At 35.4% G+C, this 13,030-nt stretch overlaps 1 long non-coding RNA gene across 1 annotated transcript; it reads right to left on the bottom strand.

Annotated features, from left to right (window-relative positions):
- Positions 1–7,459: 7,459 nt before the first annotated feature.
- LOC308702413 lies at positions 7,460–11,120 on the bottom strand. Its single transcript, XR_014031594.1, has 6 exons — positions 10,751–11,120; positions 10,310–10,630; positions 9,982–10,124; positions 9,743–9,880; positions 9,038–9,105; positions 7,460–8,579 (listed from the first exon to the last, which is right to left on the bottom strand). It is a non-coding gene; the product is annotated as an uncharacterized lncRNA (long non-coding RNA).
- Positions 11,121–13,030: the final 1,910 nt, after the last annotated feature.

Below are 13,030 nucleotides of genomic sequence, written 5' to 3'. Positions count from 1 at the left end.
AAAAAAAAAAGCATTATTTTTTACATATTTTACCTTTATTCTACACTGCTCTGTCCATCCTTGTAAAAACGGTCTGATGATTTCCTGGTTCTATGAAACCCCTCCTTCAATTATACGCAATGGACTCAGATTGGTTAGCTTGCCATTTGTGTTGTGATTCGCTAAACACAGAGTGCACGTTGTTCGGAAACGTCACGCCCCTTACCTTTACCGGTAGTTTGTGCTTCGGTGTATTATAAACAATGGCGTCAATATTGCCATACCAATTTGAGCTTGAATCAGACCCAGAGAATGTTAGTGAAGAGTATCGAGCAGAACCTGTTCAAGAACGGCTGTTAAAGGACGTTTCAGAATGATATGTTTTTATATTTTTTATATTTGTTGTTGTCGCATAGAACCATGTTTACCATGCCTATAGATAAACACGCATGTAGATAGACATTACATAAAATCTCTAATCAAAGAATAATTAACACTAGGCCATGTTTCCATGTTTCCAATAATCCATGTTTCTCCCTCATTTCGAGGTCTTGATTGTGCCATTTATTTTAGGTTTAAAATCCATTATTCCAGTAATTCTTTTGTCTTATATGAATTTAATAAAGAGCTCTGTCTCGTATTCTGTCCAAACACACCGCGTCATCTACGTCAGGTGACCTGTAAATGCGCAAAAACTGTTTCCATTGCAGTTTTGCGAAATATTTCTTTTACGAATTGCCTGAAAAACCACCTCATGCGCGCGTAAACACTTTTTTGAGATAAATGGGAGTTTTCGCGAAATTGACGTGTTTCCATTGGGTGTATTTTCAATTCGCAATTTCAATTTGCGCAATTTTGAAGGGTAATGGAAACGTGGTTACTGATCACATAAACGACAACAAACACAAATATTCCAAGTTCGCTGGTGAGATTAAACAGAAGTGTGTGTTTGTCGGATAAGTATGAATTAGCATTTAACAAACTGGAGCTGAGCCAAACAGCATTGTCCTTTGTTTATTTCCTTGCTACAACGTACAATTAACAATACGAACTATTACAGGAAAACACACATCAACCAAAAATAAATCATACTTACAGGTTGTGGCCCTTAAACAACAGCTTCTGTTTTTAAAGGGTTAGTTCACCCAAAAATGAAAATTCTGTCAGTAATTATACCCTCATGTTGTTCCAACCGCGTAAGACCTTCGTTCATCTTCGGAACACAAATTAAGATATTTTTGATGAAATCTGAGAGCTGGATCACTCCTCCATAGACTTCTAGGTGACCGAAACTTGCTGGCCCAGAAAATGTATTAAAGAGATCGTTAATATAGTCCAAGTGACTCCAGTGGCTCAATCTTAAGTATATCAAGTGACGAGAATACTTTTTGTGCGCAAAAACAAACAAAAATAACGACTTTATTCCACTATTCATTTCCTTCTCTCTGGGCCTCGAGTTAGTTTACGTAGTGTTTTTGCGCAGCGCTTCTGTGTTAGACGTCACCACGTAGGCTCACTATTGGCCGACGCTGGTCACGTGTGTGATGCGTGTGACGCACAACACAGACGTGCTGCGCAAAAACACTACGTAAACTAACTCGAGGCCCAGATAGAAGGAAATCAATAGTGGAATAAAGTCGTTATTTTTGTTTGTTTTTGCGCACAAAAAGTATTCTCGTAAGTCTATGGAGGAAGGATCCAGCTCTCAGATTTCATCAAAAATATCTTAATTTGTGTTCCGAAGATGAACGAAGGTCTTACGGGGTTGGAACAACATGAGGGTGAGTAATTACAGACAGAATTTTCATTTTTGGGTGAACTAACCCTTTAAAGTTGCAACTGCTCCATCTTTCAGGACAAGCAGGTTTGCGAATCCTGCATTGAACTCGCGTAACGTTAGATTGAGGATGCTTTCCTCCGTAAAATGTGCAGCAACATTTAGATAATAATTATGATTGAGGAAGCGTTTCGACGGCATGGTGGCAATGACACTCTACTACCACAACAACTTTTCTCCAAAGCAATATATTGTAAAATGGCCTCGCCCCCTTTAGGAGGTGTTACCAGAGGAGGGGTTTATGTAAATGTTGGGGTTAGTGACGTCACCAACCCTGAAGGAATGTCATGTAGTCCCTAACGGCCGTTAGTTGTAGTCCTTAGAAATTGATTTCTTTAAAAGCAAATATCTTCCTTTGTATTGAACTTTGAGCGTTGTAGCTTGGCAGATGTTATTTATGCTCAAACAGCAACATTACACACTAACTAAAGTTAAAAAAGTGAAATCATATTCAACCACCCCATTAAAAGCTGGATTTTCACCACAGGGGGACTTTAAGTCTTTATACATTTGGTAGATATTTATTTATCTTCCTCAAACCAAACAACTGTGACATTTCATTTTAATTAATCTTTTTTTTCTGCGATTTTCAAGTATGATTTTTATTTTTTATATATATATATAATTTTACTTGGCTGGTGTATTTGTCTTTGTAGATGATTGCCTTGTTTCTTTGTTCTATTTTTGTATGTGTCTTTCATCTGGTGCTCATTTTTTATTAACTTTACATGCCATACTTTTGCCTTAAACACTTTTAAAAGTAAAAGCCCACAGCATTATCTTTTCTGAAATTCTAAAGAAATCTGTATGTTTATGTGATAAACATTATTAAATACATGATCCTCTATGTGGAAGATTTTTTTTTATTTACCATTAATAACATTTCTTTTCTGTACAGGATTATATGCTTTTGAAAACTAAAAAGGAACAGTGGGGAATTTGGAGAGTGTTAGGGGTTAACAGTTTAGGACCCAAGGACCAGATGTTTGAAAGAAGACCCCGGAGTCAGAATTATAATAAATTGAAGAAAAGTTTTACTGAAGATAGTTTGCAGTTTCATCAGCAGAAGTTCAGCTTCAAGACTCACGCAGGAGTTCGTAGGCCGCCCCACTTACAGTCACAAAGATCACAGCAGTTATACCATTTCCAAGGTCTAAGCTACATCATTGCTTCAGATTGAATGTTTCTCATTGGCTAAGAAATTGATAAACATAGTAATTTTCCACACATATACAGATAGACTGAAGCATATCTCCATAGACTGCATCTGACACTCGGACCCTGAAGTCAGGCACGTCGTGACCTTCCAGTTCTCAGATTTGGGTTTCTGGGCGCCAGCATGTCCAGAACAACAACTCAGTCAATCTCCAAGACTAACACACACACTGACACACAGCTTTTCCAAGGTTGGATTTGGCCAGGCTCTTACTATTGTTACGTCCTATGAGTGTCTAGGTTCTTTTAACAGAACGTAACATATTTTTAAGATTTTAAAGAGCATTTGTCTGGGCCCTGCCACAGCAAGATTTTTTTTAACTCTTTTAAGGCTCTTAACAGATAACAATTTACTCAAAGTAAAGCTTTAGGGAAGAAACAAAGGCTTCGGAAGGGGGGATTTGCCAAAATAATAAACAAAAGTCAGATCTACCTGGTTGTTAAAATCTTAATAAGCCTCAAAAAGAATATAACAAATAAATAACAGAAATCTACCCTCACTCCCTATACCTAGCCACAAAACAGGAGAAAAAAAGGGGGTTACAAAATAAAATGGCACCCATCTCCCTACAGTTCCCAAGTAACAACGAACAATCAGGAGAATAACAGCTTTAAAATGAAAAACAAATCACAAGGTGGCTTTACAACTTAAAGGTTCTAAACTGGGGCGTCTCACAATGAAGCAACAGCATTCAGCAATGAGTAGGTTACAGCACAGAGCCACAACAGGACCGGGCAGGACACAGACCATGCTCTGGAGAAGAGTTCTCTACAACTGAGAGTTCTGCTGAATTTTATGCTGCTTCCCACCTGGATGGTAAGCAGGTGCAGCTGGGGACGCAATCATCTACCTGCCAGAGGGAAAGAGTGGGAGGAGCCAAAGGATAGCAAGAGACACAAAACAAAAACAACAGAAAAAAAAGACACACACCACAGTACCATGTAGCTCACAAAAATGTACGTCTTTGGACATAACACTATAAAAAGGAGTCTCGTCTCAAAAAATCAAGATAAGATCTTTTTTTCAAGGATATAGGACACTTTAGTCTAAATGGAAAATATAGGCTTTAACTGAGAAATGGTCCCTTAAACTATAGACTTCAATGACCCCTATGTGTTTTAACATGTTGAAGACAAACAAACACAAAAACCAGTCCCTATTTCATTTCTGGAAGCTGGGATTAATAGGCAAGCACTGTTACTGCATTCAGATATCAAATACAGACATTAAAGAATACACGAAAAGAACATTTTAGTGATCACACTGTAACTTCTATAACAAAATAAAATCTCCAGAGAAGTCATTCAACCCATGTGATATTTAAAATGAAAAATATTGATTAATACCTTGATTATAATCACTCATTACATATAGGCTACTTTGAAGCAGCAGTGGATTCCAATCCACCCCCTTCAGGAGCAAAAAAAAATATATATATATATATATATATATTTATTATTAAACAGTGGTTTACTGAACAAATTGAGTCTATGTCTTTAACAAAAAAAAATATATATATAATTCTGCTAATGCTGTAAACTTTGCTCATGCCTTTGCTCATTACTGTTATATTAAAGGTTGACAACAGAGCCCAAACTATTAGCGCTAAATTCAGTTTTTAGATATAATAATCAACACTCATAACAAACATGTAAGCTGCACATTAGGCAGTTTTTGCATTCACTTCTAAATCATATTATAAAATTGTTTTTACTCCAATTCGTTGTTGAAATATAATCATTTACACACTGGCTGTCATTTTCATGACAGATTTATTTAAACCTACATTAAATAATCAAGATAGTAGAAAATGAAGTTGTACTTCTGATGAAATGACACACTGACACTGTTTGTCATGTTTAATACGGTAAAGCTGCTTGATTTTAAGCAATCTATTGTATAAAGTGCTGTATAGGCTATAAATAAACGTGATGATACTTTAGTGGAGTGCCATAAAGCTCGTGCAAACATATGTTGCTATAATCAGATGCTTTTCTTATGCTTAATTAAAATACTTGCTGTTTTCTCAATGTAAGAGTTGAGTTGTGTATATTTTGTTATTGAGAGGAAAGCGGGCAGCACATATTTACCTTCCTTTAGTAAGACCCCTTCTCCTTCTAGGGGCTGATCATACACATCTTATCATCCCAACACAACCTGTCAAATTAGGCCCTCCTGGAACCCCTGTAGCGAACAAGACCCAGCTCTGCGGGACACTACAGGGTCCTTTAACAGATCTCTAGCTTTCCCTCTACTTGTTCTCACTTTATCATGCAGGGATGTTTTTCTTTTCTTAAACTGAACACCAGTTTCGTCTTCCACGTGAATGTGTCATTCTTTTGATCACAAAAGAAGATATTTTGATGAATGTCAGAAGTTTGGATAACCATATGATGATGTTTCTTGTTTTATTATGTAAGATTGTCTGCCCTTCATCTTCGACTTACTTTTATTGGGTAGATTGAGTAGAATATTAGAATAGATATAGGTATACGTGTATCGTGATGTCTATTTTAGTCATGAAATGTTTTGTCACGTCAGAGTTAAAATTTGCCAAATATAAATCAATAAGAGCTGGGCATAGATGATTCTGTTTCATTACCACTACTTTTCCAGTGTTTTAATAAGAAAAAAAAAAAGAAAAAAAACTCCTTTGCCTTTCCATGAGCAGAACACTTTTAGACATGTATTTTTTCTTTAACTTTGCATCAGCCCATATAAACACTATTTTCTTTCTGAAACAATCAACAATAACTTGTTCATGTGATGACATTAAAAACACCTGATTCAATATAACTAGATTCTTTAAATGTTGAATTCCTAGTTAGAACACTAGATGGCGCTCTAATACAGAATGCATGTTTGTAGTTTAAACACTGTGTATTAATAAAATATTATCAGGAAAATTATAGCAAGGACACACTGTGTGGGATGCTGTTCTTGAAATAAACAATCCCAATAATTAACAGTAATTTTTACCACAGTAAAACAATGGTAATGTGATATCAGGCACTACTATCTTAAACAAAGAAATTACATTTATTTCTCCCACATGCATTGAAAGAAAAAAAAAAAATCACAAATTACGATTTTAGAGTGGGACATTTTTTTGTAGGAAATATTTTGATGGTTATAGGCATGCTTTTACTAAAAATAATAATAACACATTTTTTTTACAGTGAGGAATAGGGAGGAATAGAAGGGAAAATATAATAGTTGCGAGGCTTAGGTTTAGACACAATGGACTTAAAGATAACAAAGGAAATGTGATTTCTGTGGACAGAAGGAAACAGCTAACATGTTATGATATATTGTCAGAAATATGAAAAGGAAGATATTTGATCCAAAACTTAAGGAAAGCTGAAAATACGATGTGATTTAAAAGATTTTAGAACTTAGGTTTTGTTATTTATTGTTTCAATACCTTAGAGAAAGTAATTTAAGTATTTTTTAAACAATGTAGGCCTACTGTAGGCCACACTCCACACCAGTTGGTGGCGGAAATGCAAATCTCGTTTGCCAACCGCCAATAAACCATAGAAGAAGAAGTGGAAATATGACTCTTGTCCTCTAGTGGTCAAACGTTGTATTAATTTCACTTTAGATGGTGTGTGAGTGTGTGTGTATGTATGTTTGTTTGTTTTCGTAGGATGTTTTTGGGTTTACAATCATGTTTACAATCCAGAAACATTAGGTGGAGATACATTTGAAACGGGATGTTATTTACATTAAAGGAAACAGCATTGCAGACCAACACAAAGAAATAATGTAACGTGAGAACCTCGACTCATTTGATACTTTTGATTTAATTGAAAGAAGTTTTGTGTGACCGCCATAGACTAAAACATTTTTTATTTGTGTGACGTAATAATTAATTATTACTAAACTTAAACTTCGCTCGAGTTGTTCAAGTCAACTTATCAGCGTGTAAACTTTACCAAAAAAGTTATTTTCAGTCCTGTGCTTCAGACATTAATGATTCCTCATTCTGTGTTGCCGAGGAGAGGTAGCATTAGGTACTAAAATCTTCCAGAACACCGCACTAACCACATATTTGCTAATGCTTCTTTCTAGTGAAGTTAAAATCATTTAGTCTTTATCGTTTGTTAACACTCCTTCACCCCATCACTCGTGTTGTGTTCCCTGACCCTCAGGTGGAGGTTACAGAGCTGGAACTGGAACTGGAGCAGGAGTGGAGAACTTGAGCCTCATATATCCTCTTATAATTGTGCCTGGACTTTATCACTATCAAGGGAACGTAAGGTGAGATTATCTGATTATGATCTTGATTTCACAACCTTTGTTTCACCTATGGACAAGGATTGCTGTTGTGCTATTGAAAAAAAAAGTTTGTTAGCAGCATTTAGTTTCTCCTCAAAGCTGATGAAAACATATTATTAACAACCATCAAACACAAATCAAAAATTGTACGTCATACAATGCATTTATTCTTAAAATTAGCCAGACACCGGCAGAAAACAGGGTATAACCTTTATAAGAAAAAACGGGGATCAAGTATAGTTCTGTTGGAAAGAATTGAAACTCTTGAAACTGCACTCTCAGAAAAAAAAAGGTATAAGCTGTTACTTGAGCTGTACCTGTTCAACCATTTAGATACTAATATGCACCCTAAGGGGTAAATAAGGTACGAGGTGTACCTTCTGAAAAGCTACTGCACATGACTGCTGTTGTACCTTTATTTCTGAGAGTAGCACTGCTTATCTGCAGGATCATCATGCACACAAAGTAAATAATATTTACATTTTTCAAAGTCAAATCACAGTTTGATTTTGGACTTTTTTTGTCAAACATCAGCACGAGTGAGTTTAGTATTTTGTAGTAAAGTGGCTTCCTTGTAGAGAAGTCATTAACTGTTTCATGTGTGCATAAATGGAAAAATCCTTGCAACGACTTGATGTGAACACAGACTGACACCTCAGACACACTCGCACCGACACACTGTTGACACCTCGACACACTGAAGCTTTATTGACACCTCAGACACACTGAAGCTTTATTGACACCTCAGACAAATGCAGACAAACTGACATGAAATGCAAACATCCAGCAGCAGAAACATGCTCATGCACAAGCTGTTTGTCTACCCAACAGATCAAACCACACTGATATAAATGATGGAGACCACAGCAGAGCTCACTTTGTCACCTTTCCATCACTAGTTTGCATCTATGTTTTGCAAACATAAAAATGCTGCAATGGGCCACATGATTTACATAATTAGCTTAAAGTCCCTGTATTGCAGTTAAGGTAAATTATTTTGAAGTTTTTAGGAGAACATTAATTAATCTGGTTTTAATTATCATACTTTAAACCCTTCAGGATGATCCTGTATGTCTGCTGTGATTTCCTGATTAAACATGATGATTCTCACAATCCTAAAACTGAACATAGACTCAGAGTCTGACGTTCAGGAGATTCACAGTGAAATGATCACAATCTGGGTCTTGTACTCAGAACAACATTAAAGTTAGATCATCTACTGAATATGATTTGTGCATATTCCACATGAACCTCCTCTTCAACTTTCTGTAAAAATGCATAACACAATATATAATAATTATGTATTGTAATGTGATATCATTTTTTAAAGTAATAAACATCTGATGGTGCTGTTGTGTTTGAGATTTACTGTATGTGATAGATCATTATACTCTGAAACACCATTACCACCACATAAGAATAAAATTAAATCATAATTATAAAAAAAATCAAAATTGTGAGATTAAAAATGGTAAATTATGACATATGCAAGTAAAAATTTGTATGTCATAATTTCAACATTTTGAAGTCATAATTTGAACTTTTTAATGTGTATGTGATATTTTAGACTTTTAAAGTCATGATTATGATTTACCAGAGCACGGTTTTTATTTCTTATCTGGTAGAAATGGACTTCAATATTATACAGACAAAATCAAAAGCGCACACTGATCTACATCTGAAATTATACAAATACTCAACAAATTAACAATAAATTGTCTCACCGATTTCTGTGTGTTTCTTTTGTGGAATGTCGTCTCAGCGTAAGTGATCTCTTCTTCACAAGTGTCATCTGTGTGAAATTATAGATGCATTAAAACAACAAAACTCAATCTTAACTAGATCTGATTCTTCACTATATGTATGCTATTATTAGGGATTACCAAGTTAACACCAAAGTAACACTGAAAGTTTTTAAAAACGGCATTAACAAATTTAATTTGCCATTAGGCCTATAACTTTTTCCACACACAAAAATTCCTAGAAGAGTGTTTATCTCAGTAAATTTAGAGACAGATAAATCAAACCTAAATAGGATGTTTAACAAAGAAAAGTATTTTACATTCTTTGTGTTTAATCAGCATTTAGATTCAACAAGCACAACCAAAGTTATCATTCATATACACAGATTTTAGAGCACCAGCCTCATCCTTACAGATTATATTCATACAAATTAACTTTTCTGTTTTTGCATTTCCAGTGTTGATTCAGTTTGAGAAACCTTTGTGTGTGTGTGAGATGAGTAAAGAGCAACATATAGTGTAATTATATTCAATTAGAAATAGACATTTATTATAACAATGAAAATTATGAGAATCATTTTTAATTAAATGATAAAATAGGGCTATCAGTTGGCTAAAATATTTAGACCATATTTTCAAAGAATTATTTCTTATTTTACTTGTTTAAAAGGACAAGAGAATACTTGCCATCTTTATGAGTTTTCCTGTGTTTCCTGCAGATCCAGAAGATCCAAAATCCAGCAACAATCATCAGAGATCCAGCAGAGATCAACACTATCAGAGACACTGAGACTGGAGGAACTGAAGGAGAGAGTGTGTCTGGTGCTGTAATGATAAAGAAAGAAGTGAACGCATCAGTCTGATCTACAACAGAAGACAGAGATCAGGTCAGTAAATACACACATATATCATCAGTGCTGTGGTACCTGCACATGTGTGACAGAGTGTGTTGATGTCCAGATGTGTGGTCTGGTTGCTGATGGGATTGTTCAGCACACAGCTGTAGGTGTTTTTATCCTGATATTCCACCTCCAGAGGTAGAGAGAGACTGATGCTGAGATCACACACACTGATAGAAATATACAGAAATTTACTAAAGTTGTCAAATATTCTGCACTGCATAAATTATAAATTAAGTCCTTACTAATAAATACTGTAACTACCAGCATTATGCCACAAATGCTGCTGATTGAGCTTTAGTTGTTCTGAATATTCAATAATTTTTTAATGATGGGACAAATGATCTCTACTCACTATAGACAGAAACACTGAATATTTTTTATCTCAGTTTCAGTCCAGTTATCTGTAGTTTATAATCTCCAGTATGTTCAGTTCTGGTGTTTGTGATGGTCAGAGATCCAGTTTGATCGTCCAGCTTCAGTCTGTCTCTGAATCTCCCATCAGGAACATCATCATATGTGGAGAAGATTTGCTTCTTTTTCTTTATTTGAGCTATTTGAGACTTTTCAGCTCCATATATCCACAGTACGTCATTGCCTTCACGTATTTCAGTATCATCAGTGTATGAAGTAACAGAATCTCCCTCCATCACTGACACTGAATCTCCAAACACACCTGTTGAACAAACAGATTTACACAGATTAAGGCTTCTGGGAGTTTTGTAATCACCTTTATAATTAACATATGTGAAGAATGTAACAGAAATTAAGCAAAAAATATATATTTACGACTTACCAGACAGACAACACCAACACAAACATAACAAACCAACCACATGAATCATTTCCTGAAAGTCTGATCTGATTAAACGATCTGCTGAAAGCGCTTGAGCTAGCGTGTGAATCCTCCCACGACAGAGTTTTACCCACGTAGACTCTTTACAAATGATTTATGGTTAAATATACATTCTTATTAAGACTTAATAGTCAAAAACATTTTTCATTCCATTATTTAACTCAACTTTTTTCAAAAGTATGATAAAAACTTGTCAAAAAGTTAATACTATCTTCTGTCACACATGGTTGCTCTTGCAGCTCATCATCTGAGTGAAAACAAAACCTGCTGCAGTTCACATGTGGTTTGAGCTGAATGAACATCTTGTGTTGTTGGTGAAGAGTTTCTTCCTGTCTTTTTATGAACCTCAAAACAGCTTTACAGTCCAATAAAATACTGTATCCATTAAAAAAGGTCTAATCTGAGTCAAAAAGTTAAATACACCAGACTTGAGCATTTTCCTGGCTGATAGCTGTAAGCAGTTATAGACAAGAGAGACAATGTTGGTCTTCTGTGTTGTCTTTTAATGCAACATTGCATCCAAATCCAAAGACATTTTCAAACATAAACGTACACAACTATCCCTGGCTGTCATTTCTTCTTCTAAATCAGTTGTCACTGTTCACTGAAGTACCTCTCTCTGTTCTAGGTCCAATATTGCTGGTCTTCATCTTTCCTGCTGCAGTTGGCATCTCAGATACAAGTGACAGTAAGTTATTTACAAGATGTAACAGCTTTCATTGCAGAGTATCAATTCTTGATGCATCATCAAGCGCTTCATCTCCGTACCGGCGTGATGAATCTGATCTTCAAGCAGAAAGAACGGGATGAAATGTTCTGAAAGCGATCAATCCACAATCTGACTTGTGATACAGTCTGAATCATAATCATGCAGTGTTCATTTGCTGGCCAGAAGAGAACTGGACACCTGACCAAGGTTGTCTTTTTCCACAACAGTTTGAGCTGAACAACTCCCAAAATGCAGAATTTTCCTGTTATCACTGTAAAGTTGCTTCAAAACGTTGTATAAAGTGTTCTTCTAGACTACTTCTTGGTTGCATACGTTTGAGCATACCTGGTAAAGTGGTCGACTACAACCAGTATGTACTGAAAGACACCTTTACTCCATTCCAAGTAAATATAGTCTATCTATAGAAACTAGTTCAAGGGATAAAGCAGTTGTTATTCTTCTCATTGGAGCCCTTTCATGGGTTTTCACACTTTTGTCTTTGACTAACAGGACCACAACAGACCAACAACAAACTCTTGACTCCTCTGTCATTTACCAGGACCTGTAACATTTCTATTTATTTATTTAGAAGCGATGGTATGATATTATCATAGCCCTGGTGTAAAAAAAAGAAAAGTCTTTATTGCAGCCAGAAATGTGTAGTTACAAACTTTACCGGAGCTATTAGGATAAGAAAAGATTGTAAATGATGATATTTTTTTGCCTTGCCTTTGCCTTACTGAGCCACAGGGTCAAAGGTCATTAGGCTCAATCTCACAATAAATAAAGGTGAATGCATAACTTTGTTTGACAGTTTGACAGCCTTTGCTTTTTGAATTTACTGCCAAGTTAATATAGCAAAAAGTACAGCATTATTAATGTGTAAAGCATTTAAGAAAAAAGAAAAAAAAATGTTTGTTTTTTTGATTTGTGATGTTGATAACTGTGGGAACACATCATCAGTCTGAAAAGGGACCATACTGTTTAAATTCAATAATAATAATTATTGTTCTCCTCGGTTGGATAATAGGTTTCACAGACGAGGCTTAAGATAGTCCCAGACTAAACTGCATGTTTGAGCTGTCTTAACTGAAAATAACTTGCACTGAAATATCTTAAAATATATCTGTGCCATTGTTTTGTCTCGAGGTGCACACCAGTAATTTTTTTTATTACTGAAAGCTGTTTAAATGTACTAGTTTATAAGGCCTAATCCTGGCTTATTCTAAGACCTGTCTGTGAAACTGGGCCTAAATGTGATGTATGAATTGTATTTCCACAAGAATGTGCTCACATTACTGTTACATGAGATGTAGTCTCAAGATTAAGGTTTTTTTTTTTTTTTTTTTTTTTTTGGCCTTGTTGTGTTATTAAAATAATAAACTAATTTAAAACTCATGTAGTCTTTAAATTCTTTAAGGTAATAAACTCCAGACTGGGGTTAGGAATAAGCAATGTAATATAGGCTAGTCTATTGCCATAGGTAGAACACGGCGGAAGCATTAGGGGTT

This window comes from Scardinius erythrophthalmus (genome assembly GCF_964197995.2).
Source record: "Scardinius erythrophthalmus genome assembly, chromosome: 14".
NCBI classification, from domain to species: Eukaryota; Metazoa; Chordata; class Actinopteri; order Cypriniformes; family Leuciscidae; genus Scardinius; species Scardinius erythrophthalmus.
This window is presented reverse-complemented; position numbering and strand designations above follow the sequence as displayed.